Source organism: Thermobia domestica, chromosome 6 (genome assembly GCF_964235325.1).
Source record: "Thermobia domestica chromosome 6, izTheDome1.hap1.1, whole genome shotgun sequence".
Taxonomy (NCBI): Eukaryota; Metazoa; Arthropoda; class Insecta; order Zygentoma; family Lepismatidae; genus Thermobia; species Thermobia domestica.
The window spans coordinates 244,750,081-244,775,192 of record NC_137459.1 but is presented as its reverse complement, the minus strand read 5'-3'; the positions used below and the strand labels follow the sequence as shown (position 1 = coordinate 244,775,192).

General features: G+C 35.7%; 1 protein-coding gene across 12 annotated transcripts in view; it reads left to right on the top strand.

Moving 5' to 3' along the window:
* The first annotated feature begins 4,344 nt into the window (after positions 1–4,344).
* Hr78 (Hormone-receptor-like in 78) overlaps positions 4,345–25,112 on the top strand; it is a 240,782-nt gene continuing 220,014 nt past the window's right edge. For 4 of the 12 annotated variants that reach the window (XM_081762699.1, XM_081762696.1, XM_081762708.1 and 1 more), the window contains exon 1: positions 4,485–5,049. The gene's annotated coding sequence lies outside the window, so the exon portion shown is untranslated. Of the gene's footprint in view, positions 4,458–4,484; positions 5,050–25,112 lie in introns of those variants that run through there. The other 8 variants (XM_081762702.1, XM_081762703.1, XM_081762706.1 and 5 more) reach the window with 6 other exon arrangements.

Sequence of the window (25,112 nt, the reverse complement as noted above, 5' to 3'; positions counted from 1 at the left end):
ATTCAGATTGAAAACAAGAAAAGCTAAGTTATAAATTGAGAAATTCATATGCAATTTATATTACTTCTTTTCAGTTGTTACTGAATGGTGGTTCATTCTAAACATATTTGCTTTATTCTTTTTGGCAGATATGCACATTCTAATTTTCCCTCGGAGCAAAAGATGTTTTGAGAAAATCCTGAGGGAATTCATATCTCAAAACCTCCGGTACCTTTTGACATGCAGTCATGTGCCAATAAATGACAATTGAGCTTTAACCTTGAGGATTTTCGGGAATTACTAAAGCTTCCCACTGATGAAAGAAGCCGATATAGCTAATGGGTTTACCAAAACAGACAGGATAAACAAATACGTACAACCATTTCCTGAATTCCTGTACGTGCTTTTTCTTATTCACATCTTCCTTCACCACCCTTTTATGAGGGTAGTGTTCTGGCCATTGACCTCCAAGAACAAATCGTGCGAATCTATGCTCTTTGTGCCCAGTTACAAATACAGAACATCTGCTTCTTATATAAGAATTCGAAAGAGTTAAGAAAAATAACAAATCTGTATTTTTCGTGGCCAAGATACGCAGGTAAGTTTATCATTATTATCATAGGGTAAACATTGCTTCAGTGTGGCCAACTTCCAAGATAGACAGGTGGCCAACTTATAGAGTAGTAAGTAACAAATGTCTTATGGGAAAATGCAGGTTCAAGACGAACTAGGCCAAGATAAGCAGGTGGCCAACTTAGAGAGGTGGCCAAGTTGACAGGTTTCACTGTATTTCGGTTACCTACGCGCTTCTCCAGTTTGTCACAAAAGGCAAAGATAATTCTGCTGACTAGTTTTCAGTTTATGAAAGGGGATGCGGTGTTTTAAATTAGGGTTTTGGTTCCTGACCTCTCAGGCTAGAAAAACTTTATTTGAAGACATTTCTTCCTCTTCAAGGCGAATGGTCTGAAAATTTTCAGCTTTATGAGAGGGGCTTTGGCGGCAATTATTTTTCTTGTTTACAGTAAATAGCGGTACTTGAGGATTAGCGATGGGGCCTGTCGTTTCTTTCTGTTTAGGTCAGAGATGTCATTCACCTACAAAACATCTGCTAAAAATATTGAAAACAGCAATAAAAGGACAACTCTCTCGTGTCATTTTTTGTCCTTTTGCTGTCACTGAGTCACAAGCTTCAAACACACATTTTTTTTATTTTAGTATTTTCAACTGGTTTTAAAACTTTTAATTCAAAACGAACGTTTCTAATGCTCTTTCCACCATTATCAGAAAATTCACAGCATTTTTTTTGTACAAAAAATGTAGAAAACATTATCCGCTATTTTATCCGCTATCCGCACAGAAAAGAGATATATATCCGCATCCGCGCAGACCTCTACATACAGGATTTTGTACATAAAGTTTATATAAGTGTCTATATTAAAATATTAAATAATAGTAATTATATGTTTTAGCGCATGAGTATTAGTGGAGTTTGCCTACTGCTCTTTCTCTTAAGAAGTGATTTGGTTAAAATTAACAAATTTCACTAGATCAAAGAGCATATTAAGAACTCAGTTTCATTCAAGAGACCTATTTGTTACAACAGAAACACTTCATGTTGGTAGGCTTGTATGTAACTGTAAAAGTTCTGTAATTAATGCACATCCACGAATAAATGGCATAATAGAAATAAGTGCAGACTATTAATTTTCAACTAGCTGAACCTGCGCTCTCTACACAGCTCATCATTCACATATGAGCATGAATCTCCTTGTCAATCCTCAAATCTGTACATGTCCCTTTACAGATACAAGTGAAGTACGCCTTCATAAAAATCGGCAAAGGGTATCATAAACGAGAAATCTTTTCGATTTTTTTTTTCAATATTTCGCACCGTTTTCAAGATTTGACCCACTTGTAGTTGGAATTTCTAATTCATATATGACCAGTGTTTTCTTTCTTTTTGCGTGCATTATGTAATAAATAAATAAATTACACACATAATTAATTATGTCCGAGATATACGGAGTTCATTGTGAAAAAACTCCCCAAACAATGAAGATTCATCTTAGACTGGAGAAATGGTTATCCTTCGTTTTCTTATACTTTGGCCATTAAACAAACCCTTGAGAGTATACAACCCCTATATACAACTATGCGACGTTGGAATATATAACTCATAGAGTATGATGCTTTACTTTTACAAAAAATTCAGTACTTCCACTGTACCCCTAAAAATATAATAAAGAACTAATGGCCATGTTGTTTTTGTTTTTAAATATTCAATTAGAACTGGACAATTTACACAAAATTTTGGAATCGACCAATGAAAACGGCACGGTTCTAGCACTTGTGGGTTCAAGATCTCGAAAGGACTGGAGACAAACATATAAACTTTTCTGTGGGGACAAACATATACGCGTAAATCTAGTGTTTTAATATATAGATAACGATTGGAATAGTTTTATTTTCGAGTGCTATTTTTTAATATTGGCAATATTGAAATTTTTGAACTTACGCGTTTGAAGAAAAAATATATGATTATTAGTAAAATTAATCTAATACAAATATTTTTATTTTTTCAAGAAAGAAATAAAAAAAGTCTTTTACCAACATGTTTAAAATTTCCGGAAATTTTACAACACTAGTTCAGACACACTTGTACTTTGCCCAGCATTAATTAAACTCTGATGTTGGTTCCCACGCAGTTTGCTGCCTGTCCTGTTTTACCAGTCTGTCCAGCCTACGACGTCGGACAAATGTAATGAGGTGGGGGGGCGCCCAACCCCTCAACGTTTGGACGTCGTTTCCCCATAGTTTCGCCACTTGTTGAAGATACTCACCACAACACTCCTCGAACACCTGACAAATCCTGCAGTTTCCGAAATTCTCGTGCCGAGTGTTTCTGAATGAGTACTTTCTTCAAAATAATATTAAAAGTTATAGAAAGATTTTCGAGACATTCGAGTCGAGTCGAGACTTTTAGGAGCTGACTCGACTCGACTCGTGTCTCGACTCGAAAATTCGAGTCGAGAAATACGTTTGTCTCGACTCGTCTCGAATTTTACAAAGTGTGTCTCGACTCGAATCTCGACTCGAATTCGAGTCGAGTCGAGTCGAGATTCGAGACATGTCTCGGCTCGTGCGCATCCCTAATGGCAACCGAATTACTCCTCTAACGACGAGTAAACAAACATTTGCATCTAGCGACAGAAAAATAAAACATTTACAAATCAAGATTATTCATGAAATTTCTTATAACATTTCTTCTTCTACTTCTAATTTGTTGCTAGTGCCAGTTAAAATAGCATTTTTGATCTGAATATAAAATAAGAGAAGTAAATACATGATAAATACACATTATCGTTATATAATGGCTCCGAACTCTGGGACTTCTTAAATCGTTAATAATTTAAGAAAGAATCCTGCTACCGTAATATAATTTATATAACATATATAAGGTTACCTTAATTTTTGAATTGCCCTCGTACATAATAAAGTTACAATTCATTAAGACAATATATTATTTTTTAATTTTAATATCGTATTACTATATTTCAATTCACAATAATTTATTATATTTCATTATAATCAATCGTCATTTTAATCAATTCAGTTATTTAACTAGGTCCCTAAAAAAATTCTTTTCTTAATAATTGATTATAGTTATTCTTGTTAGAGCCAATATAATTTGAAAAAAGGATACCAGAATTCAACAAACAAACAGTAAACTTTTGTAGTTGAAGTTAAGTATCGATATACTCTCAAATTGGATAGTTCTTATAATTTTGAAAAATGAAATCTTTAAGTTTTACATCCCATGATTATGCCGGCTAGGCTAAAGGAGACGGTAATAATGAGAAATGAATGTAATGGTGGAATGAATAAAGTTGGAGGAAACGGGAGAACCCCGAGAAAACCCACGCACACGTTGTTTTCCTTCTTATAATTTTGAGTTTTAGTAACTTTCTAGAGCACCTTTGTAGGTGTCAACAATTCCGTGATTTAATTGATCAATTTTAATATCTCAGTCAATAAACACAATTGTTTTCCGAAATGTCAATATGGACTTCAAATAAGGGAAATAGAAATTGAAAGCCTGATACACTTCAATAATAACATGTTTATCTCTGTGAACATTTTACAAAGAATTATAATAGGCAGTTCTATACTCTGATTTTAGTAGCTCCTTAACTATAGTATGTTTGAGTGATGAAGTTTATGTAACGAAAAGGATATGTATTTCTGAAAGTTAACATTTTCACAAAATTGCAACTATACCCTTTGTTATAACTTTTTTTTTTTTTTTCGGCATACAATTTCGCTCTGGCCTCAAGTTAGTTCGCGTTACGGTTTTCCTGTGTTTCACCTGTATGGATTGTGGGTAACTAAGTACACCCGTAGTTGTGACGTAATGGCAGATTAGGTCATGAACTCTAACCCTCTCTGAACATTTTGGGAATCACAGGTCTCTGTGCGCTGTGAGTATATTTTAAGTTATTTTTGTGTTTGTATGGCTCATATTTTGCGTGCAATTGTTGTCTAGAAGTCTACACACCATTTCTGCTTTGTTTTGAGAAGTTTTAAAATTAAAAAGCGACCGTGACCCAAGTAAGGGCAGCCATGCATGATGCTCCTGTAAGGCCAGCCGAGGACGCGCGCGACCGCAATGGCCTCGCAGGAAGGTTGGTGTGGGTGAAGTGCTTCATGCATTCAACTATGATCATTCATTACAAGTTACTAACTACAAAGACATCATGTGATTTGGGTTGATATATGTTATTTTATTAATATGTGTTAATATTTTCTTTAAATTGAAAAGGAGGACCTTGCATAAGAAATATTGTGATAGTGAAATAGATCATTGTGTGTGTGTTACGTGGCCTTCAGTAAACATCTCCATCTTGAGCTAGGTGGTGCTGGAATTGTGTTCATTTGTAGAAAATGTCAAATGTATTGTTGAAATCATAAACTGGTAGTGCGCAACTATAGTACATATTGTTTTCCCCTTGATAGGATTTGAGTTAACCATACATTTTAGGGGAGGTCGTTGGTAACTACAGCCATGGAAAGGTATGTTTTAATTTGTTTGAAAACTCATTTTAGATATGCCCACATGTGCTTCCAAATTTTCCTAAGAAATAATCGTACTACCACATATCGTTCCATTAATTAGCAATATTTTTTTCTGGGTAGACTTGTATTGTGTGGTCGCTTCAAAATTGTACTAGGTCTGAACTCGGTACCGGTAGTGAAATTCATATCATTGTAAATAGGGAAGTGAAGTTCCTTGAATTTGAATTCATTCTTGCAAGTACAGGCTTCAGCAATTTTTATGGTGAAATAATCTTTCGTGACAATTTTATTATTATTATTTATCATCGCAACACTTTCCATCGTTTATTATTTAAGAAGGGGTTTTACGTCCATATTCCATATGAAATTATACTCGTAACGAATATTGACTTAGTTATTCTTCGGTAATTTATTAGCTTTTATTTTTTTTTCTTTTAATTGGAAATAACATTCTGCGTATGAACAATCTGGCATGCAGGTGAGTTTTATATTTACTACTAAATATAAGCTTGTTAAAATTTTCAAATATTGGTGCAAGATAAATGTTATAGATGCATCAGTATTTTTAGTAAACTTTATTTCTAAAACTGAAGCTGTGTATAGTCTGTGCAATTCATTTTGTAAAATAGTAATACCATGAGGAATTTGTAACATTCAGTGTGTTGTTTTCCCAAAACTATATATAATACTGTTGCCTTAAATTAGTGGATAATACTTTTTTCTTCACAAAGTCTATTTGTTACTGTAATTTTCAGTCAGGCACATCATTCTGGGCTCGATTATCTTTCTTGAGGCCGGTTGTATCTTTTTCTTTTCTTACACCAAGCTAAAGTTGAAATGGCCTTCATATTTTATTACAAACTGTTCCCGTGGATTTAACTGATGATAAGTTGGGTATAGCTCAGGCTCAATATTCATATATTTACGTTAATATATGTTGTTTTCGTAAAAAGCAAATGAATGTCTATTCTGAAATGTTATTTTTATTGTATAAAGAAGTAAGGAACAGTATTGTTTATATGCATTGCTAGGATATATTTTGGCAGCAGGAACTCACTTTACATTGGAATCAACTCTCTTTCGTCAACCAAGGATGAATCAAAAAATCTCATTTTTCTGTCTAGTGCACTTGTTTTGACACTTGGTATGGTGGTGGTTTCTTGAAATTATCCACACACAGTTCTCGTATCTTTCGCATCTGGTTCTTCGTTCAGCAACATGTTACGTAATGAGGTGAGGCAAAAGGACTAGATCTACTACTTTTCTACATTGTTGCCATACTACATCGATTTTTTTCTCATTTTTTACATTATCTAACATCATTAGTGATAAACATAACTAGCATTACCTTCTTTTTTTTCAGATTTCTCCATTTGTTGTACCATTCCAACCTAAAGTGTTAACCGTTTTGTTTTAATGCGAAATATTTTTATACGAGGGTAAAAAGCTCTCGCAAGAGAATTCTCAAAACTCAATTTAATAAGAACAAAGATTTTTTAGATACTGTTTCTTTAAATGTTTTCTGTGTCAGTTGAACACAGCCTGATTTTTTAATTACATGTCTACCTAAAATTCTGTCTTGTATCATCCTTCCTCCATCTCATCTCTTTGGTATAAGTATAATTGAGAAGAAAACAGTCATCTGAATTATGCACTTGCACGACGAAATCATCTACGTTTTCTCATGATTTCGTTTCGTTTAACGCTTTATACATTTATATAAGCAAGCACATTGACAGCTCAAAAACAGACATGTGTGCTTTATTCAGACGCTAATCATTAAATGGCTCAGTTTTAATGATAACTGGTGAAAGGAATAAATTTTTAAATCTAAACTAAATTAATATTAACTCAATAAACATTAGTATATGTCTCTTATTCAATAATTTCCAAAATTTTCAGTTGGAAGATTCACATTTCTCAGAGACTTCTGTTGTTTTAAGGAAATACTCCAAACTCAGTACTCCATATAGCATCAATCAGGAAAGGTTCCGGTTCTACAACACAGCTCCTTCTTCCCATTCAGCTGTAGTAAAAACAGAAAACAACCTGCCCTGCGGGGCTTTATCTTTCCTTCACTCACTGACGCTCGCTCGGTAATACTATTTGAATTAAATATTAAACTTGGGTACAATCTACTTACTAACCTATATGGGGGGACCTGTGTTCTAGAACCTTTCCCATCAATCATTGTGTTATAAAAGTGCATATAAAACATATCTTCTAATAAATTTATATTGCTTAGAAATAGTTACTAAATTCTACTGTTTAGTACATATTCTTAAACTCAAACTCTTACCTTGCATCCCTAACTTCCATTCGTGTTCAAGTCATTATCCTCACAATGTTTCCATCCTCTCTTGAATCATCCTCAAACCCAGATGTTATGCTAGCTGAAGTCTGTTTTTCGATTACTTTATTATATCTCTTCAAAAGTGAATTTACGAAACAAATTGAAATGGTGCTTCAGCGTGTTGTATGTTGTTTTCTTGTCTAACTCTTTCGAAGCTTATCATTTATACCTTTGTGCAAAACTTGTGAACTGAGGTAGGGAAGGCCGGGGTAATAAGAGGGAAAAAAATATTCTTGTAGTTGCATTGATTTCTTGAGGAACTAGAAACAAATATGTGATTGTACTAAAAATATGAAACCTGTTGATGTATTAACACATTTTTCCAGTTGCTTTTTTACACACACACAAATCATGAGAAATTTTATTAAAGTCAGTGTCTCATATTACCCCTAAGGGTAATAAGAGACAGGGCTCTCAGTACTCATACACATAGAAAAGAAAATGAGTAGTGGTTTAAGGAAAATTCTGAACCATTTACTTCTTTCAGATCGGAAATATGTACATATGTTCCCGAAATATCAAAATTTAAAAAGAAATTCAATCGTACGTTCGGAAAATTTATTTGCCTCAGTATTAAATATGAAAATTATTCAAAAAACCATAGAAACAAAGTATAGTTGTGTTTTACAGAATCTAGATACATCATGGATAAAACACACTACCAAGTAAAAAAGAATGCTGGCAAGAAATTTTCTGGACAATGTTAAAAATGAACTTAAATTCTCAATGAAGAAAAAACACCGCATTTGAAAAATAGTTTTAGCTAACTTAAATGGATTGAAAAAGCTATTAAATTGTAATCATACACGGAGAGAACATTGAAAAATTTTGTAAACCTATTGTTCAAAATTTATGTAAAATGTAGCCTATGTAAAACTAAATTTCCGAAAAATATGTAAGATGAATATTAAACCTTTTACGATGTACAGTCGAACGATCATAAGAAAAATGTACAAAAGAGTTTGGAAATGTCATGCTAGCCTATGTAAAATCCAAGTTAACATTTAGAAAACCTCATAAATGTAATTTAAACTTTAGTGTTACATAATTACAGCACGTAGGCCTTACTAATTCTCTTAGGCTGGTCCACTTAAACAAACATAAGAAAAATGGAAAATGTATAGGCCAAATTAACTGTTGGCATATAGGCATGAGTTTAACGAATATTAAGAATAGGCCTACCAAAAGAAGAGGAGTCATATTTAACCTTTCTGTTTTGCTTTCAAAAGTCTTTTTTCACTTTGCTATAGACACAACGAATTTTTTGGAACTATCCTCTGGAAATCTGGAATGGCCCATTTCCATCCATTTTGATAGATCCATAAAAAAACAATTTGGATGTCACTGTTTGAATGCCGTCATAGGCAGGCCAATTGAAACCGCTTAGTTCTTTTTTCAAAACTTTAACGTGCACGGTCCTTGATCTGGGAAAGCAATAACCCTCCCAATATCCAGTCAAGATCGTAGTACACGGCGTAATACATTTCTAAGCAAGATTCTGCTCTGGTTGGATCAATTTCTCCTGACAAACTTCCACCAGTTGATGATGAAATTAGTTGATCCAAAGCATATTCTCCACTGTCACTATCTATGCACAGACTGACTGAATTGACAGAGTAGGAATTTTCCTATTTACTTTCTATATACAAATAATAGCAGGTTATACTGGTCACATGCGGCAAATAAAGTTGAACTGGGGTAATAAGAGACAGCTATCTCTTATTACCCCTTCAAAATTTCTAAAAGGGGTAGTAAGGGACATGCCCTTAATTGACCTTGAAAGGCAATATTTCAGCATTTTTCAAAATTTCACATCAATCTTCATAATCTTAGTCACAAAGTTAGGTAGCAGACATTTCCACATTTGTAATTCACTTTTCACAATAACATTTTATTTTAAAAGAGCCACAAACTTCTATGGTAAGTTCAAAGTGAAGGTATTTTTTCATGGTGTGACAACAATATAAAAACTCATATTAGTTCATAAGTACAAGTGCGGTTTTTTACCCATTCATACCTGACTTGATTTTAAGCATAGGTGTCATTTTTTTCACTTTTAATTCATTCGTCAGCTATTAGAAAGGTATCAATTTAATAATCAGAGTAGAGTAGTTCCTTCACAGTTTTCTGGTATGGGTTGTAAGTTGACAAATTTCGTAAATAAATAAATAAATAATAATGCTCCGAAACTACTGTTTACCGACTCCCTGTATATTAGGACAAATTTATTCAAATTAGTTGTAAAATAACTCCTTTGAATGAATAGGTTGCTTGACTGTATCTTGACTTGCTTGACTTCCATTGACCGTATCTTTTATACTTACATGTAAAAGATACAGAGTGGATCATTTATTTTGAAATGCCCTTGTAACTTTTAAACTAATGAACAAAGACACAGATATTTTGTACCATGCAATGTAGGCGAGGGGACGTGATACCACAAGGTTAACAGCAGGGTTGGCAAAAACCAGGGTTTGCCCAAGTGGACCCAGCCCGAGTTTTTTCGGGTTGGACCCACCTGAAAAAAAAAAACACCTTAAAACCCACCTGGGTTTTTGAGCTTTTCGTTAGTATATTATTGGTGCAATTAAGGTGATCACGTTGGAAGTGATTTTTATCAGATTTTGGACTTTCATTGGCGAATTAGGCGCTTTTATGTTAAGGTATACAACATTCAACGTAAGACCTTTGTAAAGTTCTGAAGGCACTGAATGCAGAAAAAAAGCCATACCTTAGATTGAGATAATTATAGAACAAATTAATCTATGGATTGTGCTTATAGCCTATTTGAAGTAATATGCAATATTGTATTTTAGAAAACACTTTCCGTGAATAGTGTGCTCACCCACTTGGCGACGCCGAAGGACGTTATCCCTCATACGTCTGATGGGTTTAGGGCCATAGGTGCTGGTACTACTAATAAATATTTAGTGCATTAATAAAACTATTAGTATTATTTTTTATTACCTTTGATGGTAACACAAGTATTCTTCAGTAGAGTTTGGTTTTTCAACAAAAGTTTAGTTTAGCTATTTGTTCCTACTTTTTAAATAAGCATTCTGTAGAATCAGTAACAGCACTACCGTAAAAATTCTTGTGAAATTTAAGAATCTTAATGCTCGGAGTTTCGAAGAGTACGTAACGCTTACTATTTCAAGTGCTGGATTGAAACTTCCGTACTAGTGGAAGTTTCGATGTACAGTAAAGAAAACTTGCATTTTTGGAAAATAATAATAATAATAATAATAAAACCGTCGCGAAAGAAGTGCTCGGGAAATTCCCGCAATTAAACGCACAAAGCATCGGAACTGAATACTTCAACAAGAAAACTATTTGAAAAAAATGAAATCTTTCAGTTTTACAGCCCACGGTTACGCCGGTTAGGCTAAAGGAGACGGTGATTATGAGAAATGAATGATATGGTGGAATGAAGAATGAGGGGAAACGGAAAAACCCACGAGCACGGTGTTTGTCCACCAAAAAGTCCACACGGCGCGATCTGGGATCAAATCAGGGACCCCAAGCACCGGAGGTGAACGCTCTACCACTGAGCCACCCCGTCCCTAATAAAACTATTTATTTTACGCTGTAAGATATTTAGTTTCATTTAAAACATTGAAACATCTACTGTATGAAATATGAATTATACAAGGGGTTTCAAAGCATCACCGAAAACAATTGGGAGGTAATTCCTAACACCAAAATAAGACGAAAAGTATAGACCAACCTGGGTGCACATATGCTTCCTTTCGGAATTATAGGCTGCCGAAAATATGAACTTTAACCCCTTCGGGATCCTATGGTACAATTTGTACCATATGCACTTTTCATGGTACATTGCGTTATTTCTCTTCTATTTGAGCTTTTTCGTCCGTTTTTTTTTTCCAGTCCAGAGTCCTTGCAGAAGACATTACGTATGGTTTCAGACCGTCCTGCGTCCAGACATAGGAGGTGATGACGTCATAAGTCAAAAATTTCTTTTCTCATTTTCTAAGCGTATGTTCAATATTTTTTGACGGGCTTATTTTTCTACGTAGAAGATTGAAATTTTGCACAAACATTCAGTCCACGGAGTAGTATGTACCAGATTTTTTGTTCCGATGTCAGTGCTAAAACAGGGGGGGAACCAGAGGGGCAAAGGGGTAAAAATAGGGATTTTTTAACTCCAAAAATCCCGTTTTTCGTCATTCTCCCGCCTTACATACATGATAGGACCACGTGAGTCATACCGTCTGAAAGGCAGTTCCATTCTGAAGAGAACGACGGTCGAATTATTATTCTAGGGTAATTAGGGCCATCTCAGTGAATTTTTATCCAAATATACTTCTGTATAGGGTAAAAGTGGGGCATGGTAGGGAAATTTTTTCTGGCGGGCCTATTTTTTCACGTAGAAGATTGAAATTTTGCACAAACATTCAGTCCACCGAGTAGTATTTACCAGAAGTTCTTTTCCGATTTCTGCGTAAAAACAGGGGGGTCCAGAGGGACAAAAGTTGAAAAAAGGGAAAATTTGCCCCCAAAAATCCCTTTTATCAGGAATTTCCCGCCTTAGATACATGATGGAGACATGTGAATGGTACCGCCTGAAAGACAGTTCTATTCTGAAGAGAATGATTGGCGGATTATAGTCCTAGGGTAATTAGGGATGTCTCAGGAATTTTTTTCCCTGAGATCATAGTGTTTTATGGTACTTTGGGGCATTGTGGGAATTTTTTATAAAAATTCTCCCGCCCTTACTATTCAAAATAGAAACTTGAAATTTGGCACACACATTCAGTATACAAAGTACTATTTATCAGATTTTTTTTTTTGATGGCTACGATCACACGGGGGGGGGGGTCCACGGGGGGCCAAAGTTCGAGAAAAAAATTTTCCCTCCGAAATTTTCACTTTGACATTTTTTTCCCGCTTCTGGTATATGGTATGAGCATGCAAGTGGTACCATTCGAAAGCCAGCTCTATTCTGAAGAGAATGAGGTATGAACCATGATCCTAGGATAAATAGTGACGATACAGTAGCTGCTTGACTGAAAGTCTAAAAAATAGCCCAAAAAGCCAGGATCCGGAAAGGGTTAAAGGTCTATAGCGCCAAAACTATGGGACCTACCGTAGTCGGGTCGAGACTTTGTGCACTATCCAAAAATACACGTTTCAGAATCCTGCGGTACTCACAGAGGGAGTTTGATAGAGGGAGTTTTGCTACGGGCATATAATTTGCAGTACTCACCAACTACCTCTATAAAAATTGTTGCGGAAGTACTGCAGGATTCAGAAACATGTTTTTTCGGATTGAGCACATATTAGTTTCTAAGTGAAGTCTTGACCCGACTTTGGTAGGTTCCATAGTTGTGGAGCTATGGACCTTTAAAGTTCATTTTTTTCATGTTTTGGGCAGCTTATAACTCCGAAAGGAATCATTTGTTCACCTAGGTTGATCTATACTTTTTGTCTTATCTTGGTGTCAGGAATCACCTCCCAAACGTTGTCGGTGTTGTTTTGAAACACCCTGCATATTTGTTAATTGCTTTAAATTAATTTTCTGGGAGAAAGGTCTTGCAACGTGTGCTCGGGAAATTCCCGTAATTGAACGCACAAAGTATCGGAAGTGAACTTCAACAATAAAACCATTTATTTTACGCTAGAAAATATTTAATTTTATTTAAGACATTTTGAAACATTTATTTTATAAAACATGAGTTACAGACTTTGTTGTTCTAAATTAAATGAATATATTTATTTTAAATTAATATATTTGGTGAATGTCACTGAGGGTATTGGGATGATTCGATCTAAATTTGCTCGTTCGTCTGCCTGTACCACACGTACAACAGGGTACCACTTTCCGCCTTTTAAGTTTAAATTTTCAGGGTACAAACACGAGACACACTAAATTTCCTGAACAGATTTTGGCGGCATACCAACGTAAAATTTCCAAATTGCGGCTATTTTTTTCAAAATAGTGGATATCCACGCCGCAATTTTCGTTTTTTTTTTTTTTTTTTTTTTTAAGTTGAAATTTTCAGAGTAGAAGCACAAGACACCCTAAATTAGCTGAATATATTTTGGCGGCGATCCAACGTCAAATTTCAAAATAACGGTCATTTTTCAAAACAGCAGTGAATAGAAAATTGTTGCAAGTTGTGACAATGATAATCTTGAAATATAAATCACATTTTAACACTTTTACCCCAAAGGCATTAAAATATTTCGAAAAAACCCATATGGACCCAGGTGGGTTGTTCTTTTTCAAAAAAGCCCGGGTTTTTTCAAACCCTGGCAAAAACCATGGTTTTTATTGAAAAAAAGAACAAAAAAACGTTTTTTTTTTGTGCTTAAACCAGGTTTTTTTTTGGTTTAAATAATTTGCTCTATGTATTCATATCATATATGGACAGAAATGCTGGAAAGGGTCACATAAGCTTAAAGCGGAATCCAAACCGTTTCTCGACTTACATTCGAGAAATTGTCCTCCATTTGAACTCGGAACCAGGACTAATTGGCCACAAATGCGATACGTCTGCCAACTCACTCACGAAGGACTCCTGATAAGCATACGTTATACTGATCTTTACGTTGGCCTACTTGTTAATATAATTGTTAAGTCATTTCAGGACAAAAAGATATGCAGTTGCAGAAGTGAAACCATTATACAGAAGAACTAATTTAGTCCAAGTTAGTCCAGAAGGTATAACGTCGTTGGCTTCCCGCATTTGGACCTCCTCGTCACTCGGGGTGTGGTAAGAGGATAGCCAATCACTACCAACCATCTAGTGCGCTCAGCGAGCCACGAGTAACCAAGCTAGTCACTCCCCATAAACGTCACTGTAACTTTTCGCGGGGAGCAAACGACATTATACCTTCCGTACTATAGTTAACAACGACTTTTATTAGTCCAAATTAAAGAAATACAACGACTTAATTTGCATATCAGTAAGAAAAGTGAATAAAGATACGAGTTACTTGAGTCCACTTTGGCTCTGACCCATTTATACATAAATAGATACCAAAGATACTTTTCATTTCACTAAATGCCTCTCGTGGGGTTTGTATGACCCACACACACAACAAAAGTACGGCATTTCGATGTATTTTATCAATAGTAAGCATTATTGAAACTAAACAATATTTAGAATTTTTCTTTGATTGCAGTTAGGGGTCTCGGGTTCAAACCCTGCTCCCGCCAAGTGAACTTTGTGGTGTACAAACACCGTGTGCGTGGGTTTTCTCGGGTTTCTCCCGTTTCCTCCCACTTTCTTCATTCCACCATTTCATTCATTACTCATTATCACCGTCTCCTTTAGCCTAACCGGCATAACCGTGGGACGTAAAACTCAAAATTTCATTTCATTTCATTTCTTTGATTGCAGTTAAATAACAATAATAATAAACTATAAAAAAATCGCAAAACAAACATTCATAAACTTATAAAAAGAAAAAAAAAGCTGCTTTTGTAGTATAATCTTTTTGAGTGAATGGGGAATTTAGGTCTGAATATAACGGGAGTGAAACGTGATAACCCACAAAAGTGTGTTCATCAAGATTTTACAAACACTTACACTTTTAAGAACATTTTTAGTTTTTTATTTTAAACCAGTTTTTTTTTTTTTTTTTTTTTTTTTAACCAGCTGGTTTAAACGACGCAACCCTGGTTAACAGTGTTGTCAACTGAACATAAAATGCATAGATTTTTTTTTAAATGACACTACTGTTTAAATACGTTATTTGAAATTTACGTGTTAAACGAGAATGTAGTGTGTTTTGTCTGTTATTTAGTTTTGCAAACTAAGCAAGCTACAGTGTCACAAAATCCAAATTTTGATGACCTCTGCAGCAATAATAAGAAAAGTGAGACAGACAGGGCAATGCTCATCCAGAGTACTTTGGTGTCTGATAGTGTGCTCGTACTGTGATGGGTTTCGAATGAATACAAACTAAGGTACAAAGGATTGAAAATTTGACTTGCATAAACTTTACAATACGGGCTCCACCTATGTATCGATAAGTAGGACCGCTTTAAAACAGAGTTGGTAAAAACCGTGGTTTTTATTGAAAAAAACAAAACTTTTTTTTTTTTTTTTTTTAATAATTTGCTCTATGTATTTATATCACATATGGACAGGAATAAATTTGTTTCGCCTTGGGGTTATTAAGCAAAAGCCGGGTTATGTTGGAGGAGGTCACATAAGCTTACATCCGAGAGAAATTGTCCTCCATTGGAACTCGAAACCGGGACTAATTGGCCACAAATGCGATACGTCTGCCGACTTACTCACGAAACATTCCTGATAAAAATACGTTGTACTGATCTTTACATACTTGTTAATGTATTGTCAAGTGTCATTTCAGAAGGACAAAAAGATAAACAGTTGCACAGGTGAAACCACGGAATTACATATAGACAATTTCAAAATACTGTAGAGTACAGAAAAACTAATTTAATTCCAGTTAGTTCCCTACGACTTTTATTAGTCCAAGTTAAAGAAATACGGCGATTTAATTTACATAAAGTGAAAAGTGAATAGAGATACGAATTATTTGAGTCCACTTTGGCTCTGACCCATTTATCATAAGTAGATACCAAAGATACTTCTGATTTCAATAAATGCCTCTCGTGTGGTTTGTATAAGCCCTTTCCCCAAAAAAGTACGGTATTTCGATGCATTTTATCAATAGTAAACATTATTAAAACGAAACAATATTCAGGATTTTTATTTAATTGCAATTGCATAACAATAATAACAAACTATAAAAATCACAAAAGATACATTCATAAACTTATAAAAAAACCAAAAGTTGCATTTGTAGCATAATCTCTTTTAGTAGTAAACGGGGAATTTAGGTGTGAATAATAGACGGGAGTGAAACATGATAACCCACAAATGTATGTTCATCAAGGTTTTAGGAACACTTACACTTTTACTAATATTTTTCGTTTTTTGGTTTAAACAACCTTGGTTTAAACCAGCCAACCCTGCTTTAAAATAATCGATAAAGTAGGGCAGGGTAGAGTAGAGTAAAGTAGGGATAAGTAGGGTAGAGGTAGGAATGGGTTAGCTTAAGGTTAGGGTAGTTTTGACCCATTTTCTTAAAATTAATAGAGTGTAATTTCTCGTTTCTGATTGAGTATACCAGTTGGAGCGGGCATTGCAAAGTTAGCCCTTTGACTTTTTTAAAAAAAGTACTTTATTTCAAATAATTGCTTAGGTAACTACCTGATCTAATTACATAGATTGTTTTCAAGGGTTCTGAAGATCACAGTGCCGTTTACAGCGATTTTACGTCTGAAACCGTTCTGGAGATATGGTAATAATAATAATAGCTGAAGTGTGGAAGCGTGGAAACTATGTAATTCCGAAAGCTTGTAATTACAGCTACCAAAAAGTATTGTTGTAATGTCATAGAAGCAAAGTAAATCAAAAATTATTGTAGGAAGTTCCAATAAATATGCTGTTTTAAACAATATATCAAATTAGTGTATACGACATTATGATCTTTGTCTATTGAAAACCATGTACGTAATTGGATGTTATACTTAGCTAAACACTTTCTTGAAGTAGTCTTTTGAAAAAAATCAAATTTTCCATTCCATGTAACTTAGTTTCTATTTGTTCAAAATGTGTTGTATGATGACTGTATTACTATTGTAGAACCCTCCCAAAATTTGATTGATTTTCGATGTTTGTGATACGGTAGCGTCTTTGGTTTATGACACTGCATAACAAATGTGCTATTGTAAGTTTCTCCTTTATATGTAGATTTGAAATGTTTAATATCCTATTGTAGTGCCATTAAAAAAAACAACAACTTTATGTTAGGTTGGCAACGCTGTTAACCTTGTGTATCACAGAGTGCGCCAATCAATGTTCCCCTGCCGATATTAGCAGGGTACAAAATTGCAGCGTTTTCTCTCCATTAATTTAGAAGTTACAAGGATATATCAAGATAAAGTGTCCACCCTATATACCACGGTTGTGAAAAACCAAGGTTTAAAAATAAATTTAAAAAAAAGCCCAGTGGGTTTTATTGGGTAAAATTGGGTTTTATTGGCTTTTATTAAATTTTGTACGTATATTTAAAGCTATATTCCTCTTAAAATACCATTTAAGCATTATGTTCTACTGTATACATGAAACTATGGAATTACGTTGTGGGAAGGCGGTAGTTTGTCTGGCGCGGTTTCCCAGTTCGATCCCAGCTTCCGCCAAGTACGTTTTGTTGTGGATAAACATCGTGTGCATGGATTTCTCAGGGTTCTCCCTTTTCCTATCACTTTCGTCATGACATCATGATTATCAATACCATCACAGTCCCTTAGCCCTGGTACATAATCATGAAACATTGAACTAAACTTAAAAATAACAGAAAAGAAAGAAAAAAGTGATGCACAAGAAATCCGTGAACTTCCATACCCGTTTCGTGGGACACACTTTGCACCATTGACACTCGCTTATATTTCGATTTCTAGAATGAAGGAAGTACACAATTTTCTAGAGTAAGAGAGATGGATAATTTTATGTAATATAGAATATGAATAAAATCCCCTCTTGCACTTATGACGCAAATACCTGAGAAAGCCGTCCTAAGTTTTGTTCAAAACACGCGAGGCAAATACCTCAAGTTCAGAAATCAGAGATAAAAAAAATGGCTTTATTGAATGATTGTTGTTTTTCTAAAAGATTTTTTTTAAAGAACTGAAATGTTAGAAATTGATTCTTTTTTCTCATTTTCAGTTGCCAGTTTGGTTTCTTACAATAAATTTTACGATTAACAGGGTTTTGTGACATACAATAATTGTACTGTGCTTCACATACTCCATCAGACACGCAAAAATAACTAGGGAGTTTCACGATCTGATTGCCGTTAGTGTTGAGAAGATAGAGTTGGAGAAAGACATTTTATCTCTTAATTCGCAAAAATGTAACAAAACACAGGAAATGCAGCAGCATTACTTTTGATTCCATACTATCTCATATGCCCGTTCTTTGCACGGGAGAATTAGGTTTAAGGAAAATGTTTGAGCTTTCTCTCCCCCCTAGGATACGCATATCAATGAAAGTGTAGTAAGACATTCTGTTTCTGGTATGAATTTTTAACCTCATTCTCCCTCAGGACACGCCATTGAAGGAAAGTTACATGATAATATCCCAGCTTGAGGTTGGTACTGACTGTGTTCTAAAACTCATTTCAAACTATTCAACCATTCCCTGTGACGCGATCATACTCAGGCACCGTCGATTTAAATGTGAAGAAAGACATTATAGAAAACACTCTTTCTTCCCTTAAAATTGAAATTTTCATAAACAGGAAGTGACGTGTCCTCTTATTTTTAGTGAGGTAATAATATAGTGTATTTCATCTTCCTAACTTGACCTGCTAACGAGATACCTGCTTTGACCTGCTTTGGTTCAAATTTGAAACTCCCTTTAACTTCCATTACCATGTGCCCTTTAATCAAAGTAAGACAATAAATAAATAAATAATAAATTATGTTCAAAAACTCGTAGGTACGAACAATTGTGTTTTCAAAAATTCATTTCAAACTGCTTAACCGTTTCCCCTTGTGATGCAATCAGAAGCAACAGACAGCATCGCTTTTAAGTGATAGATAATGCTCCCCTTCCCCGCTTAAAATAGGCCACTCAAAATACTGGAACACGGGTTCACTTAATGGGAAGTTTACATAAAAAGTGCCTAATTTGACAGGATCGTGAGATACTAAGATTTTCGCATAAATTTTGACCCTCCACTCCCCCCCCCCCCCCCCATAGAACATATATTTTAATCAAAGTAACCTGATTAAAAACTTAATTCGAGGTACATGATAACTGCATCCAAAAATTCATACCAAACGGTTTGACCGTTACCCCGTGTTGCGTGCACAAACAAGTTTCTTTTCGTTTTTATATAATGGATTACAGTTGAACAGTGTTACAGGGAGTTTGATCGAGCGCAAATAATATTGATTATGAATGATTCCCAAACCTTTTTTGTTTTCAGTGGTATTCTGTTCTGGTTGTAAATGCATATTTTAAGCCAATTTTGAAACTAGGTATGCACTAAGTAATCATATTAAGATGATTATTTCATTCCAAGTTTTGAAGTATATTTTTTGAGGTGGGCTTTTTGAGTTTTATTGTGTTTTTTTATGTGGGTTTTACCCAAATAAACCCATTGGGGAATTTTGGGCTGGGGAAAATCCCAACAACCCTGCTATATATATTATTTAGTGTATAGTTGTAGAAAATTTTGATAGTTGTTAAATTATATACATATACCAAAGTTTGCCCAGAGTTAATATTTGTAATCATGCATCAGTTTAGTTCCTTAAGATGTTAAATCAAGGAAGATAAATAGAAAAAAAGTTGTTGCGAACGAATACAAAGGAATAAGGTCTGACCTTTTTAGAATAATAGTATAAATTGCGACTTAATAAATGTATATACGGTATTCGGATACAGGTAACAGCCCGAACAATTTGAAAAAAAAAATCCTTCCACGAGAAGATTAAAAAGAAAAATTATACCAATTATGGGTACAGTCAGCGACAAAAGTTCTTTCAGCTTGACGAAATTAGCTCCGTAAATAACTTCAGAATGGAAGGACAATTTGAGTACAGTTTTCAGTAAATTAAACAGAATGTAATTTTTTGTACGTTCCAGCCTTGAACCTCGGTTAAACTGTGTACGTTACACCGTTACTCCCAAAATAAATTTTACCAAACCGAAAGAAATTTTGTCGCTGACTGTACACAAATGTGTCGTTGAAGCCCGCGCTGGCTCAGTGGTAGACGCTAGCAGACACGTGTTTTTTTGTTGTCTCGTCTGAGGAAGCAGCTATTTCTGGACAAGGTGTTGACATGTGATGAAATGTGGGTCCTGTACGAAGCTCCACGGCACCATCAAAATTGGTTAGCATCCCATGAACCGGTTCCAAAACAGCCGAAACCAGCACTGCACCAGAAGAAGGCTCTCCTGTGTGTTTGGTGGACTGCTTGCCGCATCGTGCATCGGGGACTGCTACCAGGTGGTCAGAGCATCAATGCAACTGTGTAATGTCAGAGTTTGAGCCGTGTTCAAGAAAAACTCAAAACTCTGAAGCCAGCACTTCTAAATCGTAAAGGGTCCTCCTGTTACAGAACAACGCCAAGCCCCACGTGGCTAAGATGACCCGGGATACCGTTTTACGCCTTGGATGGGAAACACCATTGCATCCACCATACTCTCCGAACATTGCAGCGTCCGATCATCACCTGTTCCATTTCCTTAGACAATCACCTTAGAGGACGCCAGTTCAAACCCCTAGTAGAGGTGCAAAATGCACTTGATAACTTCTTCGCTTCACGGTCCACAAAATTTTATCGCGTTGGAATCCATGGCCTTTCAGAACGTTTGCGGAATGTCGACGATGCTGTTGGGAACTATTTTTGATCTTCCAGGTACGTCTTAGGTGACATATCGATGTTCGAAGGTGGTGGGTGAAAAAGTGAGAGAACTTTCTTGGTTACCTTTATATATGTAAAATTGAAAGTCACTATGTTTGTACTCTTAATCCCTTGAACAACCCGTCCGATCTCGATCAAATTTTCAATATAGATGAGGTTCGGACCTGGGATAGTTTTTGTCATATCATGTTGACGGTGCAACTTAGGGAGAGAGAGTGAGATATATTTAAAAAAGATCGAAAATGACCGATATTAGTGTCGAATCTATAGCTTTCGGGGTTGCTAAAAGAAACTGTGGCACTTTCGATGCTGTTGAAATCCAAATTCAGCCCCGCTACTTGAGGAAGAAGGGGATACAACCAGCTGAGAATGCTCCAAGAGCATTGCCAGAACGTACTTAAAAAGAATGGAGAGATGGAGTGGGAAGGATAACTGTTCTTGTTCCTAGATGTAAATCTTTTTATCCGCACCTTCTTTTCTTACTCGCAAAAATTAGCAAAATATGGCTGCTTAAATATCTAGAAATTCGAAGTTTTTTGGCCAATACCTGGGGAACGGTAGCCAATTGGCCAGCAGACTGTTAACCAGTGGCCACCAGTTACTATTTGGTACCAAGAAATTCACCATCCTCTTAGGTATTGATCAACATTATTATGATCTCTGTGTGACTTACGGTTCCCCAGATTTGGCTCCTTAAATCTCCCAAGATCGGAACTATCTTTTGGTCATGCCACAGGAACGGTAAATCATAGAGAGATGTTATTGGTGTTAATTAATCCTTAATAGAATGTTGAACATTTTCGTACCAATATTAATCGATGGCCACTATTTGGTACTAAAATATTTATCATCCTCTTAGGTATTGATCAACATCATCTCTACAACTTATGGTTCCCGTGCTATGGCTCGTTAAATATCTTGAAATTGGTCATTTTTGGGCAAATATCGCGGGAACGGTAAGTCATAGAGAGATGATATTGCTGTTAATCATACCTAAGAGGATGGTAAACATTTTGGTACCAATATTAATTGGTGACCAGTGGCCACCGGTTACTATTTAGTACCAAAATATTTAACATCCTTTTAGATATTGATCAACACCAATATGATCTCTGTATGACTTAGGTTCTCGAGATATGGCTCCTTAAATCTCTGGAAGTCGGCTGTTTTTTTGGCCAATATCTCGGGAACGGTAAAAGTGACGCGAGAAATGTAATCACTTTCTCTGATAGTTTTTGATGCTGTATCAAATGCAGGGTTCAAAATTGAAAAAAAATCGCAAGTAAGAGACAGGCAGACACACAGACGTAGAGAATTCAGTAACGAACGTTTTAAATTCGTTGAAAATTATCGTGGATATCAGTGAGCGCTTCAGTAATAGTAAAGAGTGACTAACAATGGAGCATATTACTAATTTTTCTTATTTTAACCCAGCGAAGCCGGTAATTGACGCTAGTCCAATATTAATTGGCTCCTCAAACTTGAAGCAGAGTTGAGGCTGTATAGTGCTGAGAAATTAGTCGTCACTGTTTTATATTTCTGCAATATTCAAACGAAAGTAGCCGTTGTTTAATCCATCTACTCCAACAGAAAACAAAAATCGTGCTTTCGTGCTGGATAAATAACACTACAGATTTTAATTTTAGTGATACATTTTCATTTGCTGCACATCTGTGAATTCCCGATTTAGGGAAGGAAAGGAAAGGAAATAAACATCGCTGCCTTCATTACGTCATTTCTGTATGAAACGTCATCAAACCCAAGTTCACATTTGACGGAACTGCATGTCACAGTGAAAACAATCTCATTCGCTATTCATTCTTTTTATGCATACGAACAGGTATAAGAACTCACTTGTAGGTTAAATCTCGTTCGAGAGATGATATTGTACTCACTAGTGCTTACTCATCTTTATGCATATCACCCATGGAATTATCTTGTCTCAAAGGGAACCCGTGATGCTCTATCCACGTTTTGTGGGACACACTTTGCACCATTAATACTAGACTTATTTTCCGGCTTTTAGAAAGGGGAAGTAGACAATTTGGTAGGGTAACAAGGAGGTAGGTAATCTATATTATAACATTGAAAGTGACTATGTTTGTGACTCTTAATCTCTTGAACCGCCCGACGGATCTCGATAAAATTTTTGATGATGCGGTTTTGGCTTGGGAGTGTTTCTAGCTATTGACTTTGATAGTAGAACTTGGGGGGGGGGGGGGAGATAGAAAAAATAAATAAGACTTAATAACTCTTGAACCAGCCGACCGATTTTGATGAAATTTTCAGCATAGACGAGATTCAGTACCGGAAAGTTTTTTTTATATTTTCTCTTTGACGGTAGAACCTAGGGTTGGGGGAGAGGAGGGATATATATATAACTTAATAACTCTTGAAGCATTAGATTTTATTAAATATTTAACATAGGTGATGTTCGGGCCTGAGATAATTTTTATCATTTTACTTTTACGGTGCAACATAGGGGAGGGGGAAGATATATATGTAAAAATATAAAAATCACTGTGACTTCATTACTCTTGAACAACCCGCCCGATCTCGATCAGATTTTGAACATAGATGAGGTACGGGCCTGTGATGGGTATTATTTTACTTTGACGGTTCAGCTTAGGGGAGGAGGAAATATATATATATATATATATATATATATATATAACTGAAAGTAACTGTCTTTCTGACTTCATCACTCTTCAACCATCAGACTGATCTCGATGAAAATTTTAGTATAGATCAGTTTCAGACCTGAGATGGTTTAGTCATATCAGTTTGATGATGCATCTTATGGGAGGAAGGAGGGGGACGAACATTTATAATTGATCGAAAACGACCGATATTAGTGTCGAATCTATAGTTTTCGGGATCACTGAGATGAACAGTGACACTTCCGACCCCGTAACTTGGGGAAGGGGAAATACATAGAACTGATTACAAGTAACAATATTTTATTGTCACATCCACAGTTCTCGGGGTCGCTGAGATGAACGGTGACAGTTTCGATGCCGTTTAAATCGATGGCACTGAAAAAGAAAACAGCATATTTTACGGAGATGAGATACGGAGTTGTGCATTTAAATTTACTTTTTAACTCAGCGAAGCGGGTAATCGATATTAGTTTTATATAATATAGAATAGGTATAAAATCCCCAATTACATTCAGAATTTAAATCCTTGCGCCAGCCATTCTGACCAAAAGTTCCTTTAGTTTCCTTCAAACCACTGAGATAGTACTTCAAGATCAAGAGCCAGAGATAATTTTAAAAAGAAAGAAAAGCAGCGAAGAGGAATTTCTTACTAGATGATTTTGGTGAATTAGAGACTTAGCTAACTGTCCATCCAGCTCTTCAGAAATTGATGAGTCTTCAGATTTTACGAGTGATATTGTCTAAACTTCGAAACGGATGTCAATAGGGAAATACAATTAATAAAGGTCTACCGTTTCTACAAGCGAAGGAACATTCAGGAACGAGATTAATGACTTCAAAATGGTGGAACCAGCAAAACAAATATAAGGACTGTATCGAAAAATAACTATCAACATTGGTGGCGCTGGTAGGCACGGGCCAGGCAGCTGAAAGTGAGTCCATGCAGTGTGCGGATTAGTTGGCAAGTTGTACTTAGCTGCTGTAGCGTGTTGAATGCCGTGTGAGGAGTTGCAGAGGCTATGGGACGAATTCCGAGGAAAGTGAAGTGCAAAATTGTGCACATATGGTGTTCCCAAAGTCACCTACAATCAGATACAGTAGCAAAACAGGTGAAAGTGCATCATGCAAGTGTGAAAGCTATTATTGAAAATTTTGGTAATCATTTTACTTATACAGATTTGCCGGGATCGGGTCGAAAAAAAGGGTGCACGTAACCCAAAACTGGACCAGAAAGTGGGAAGGTTAATCAAACAAAATCCTTCATTATCTATTCGCGAATTAGCGAAAAAGGCAGGTACTACGATCGCAATGATTCAAAGAATTAAAACTAGGAATAATTTGAAAACCTACAGAAAGCAAAAAAATAGCGAAACAATCATCAAAGCAGAAATTGAGAGCACAATCACGAGCTCGCAAATTGTGTGAACGAATTGTGAGCAGGGAAGGACAATGTGTTTTGATGGACGATGAAACTTACGTGAAGGAGGACTTTACAACACTTCCTGGCCCTCAATATTATACAAAGTCAAAGATGAAGATGTGGATGGCTCGGTCAAATGTGTTTCAGTGGACAAATTTGGACCAAAAGTACTCGTGTGGCAGGCAA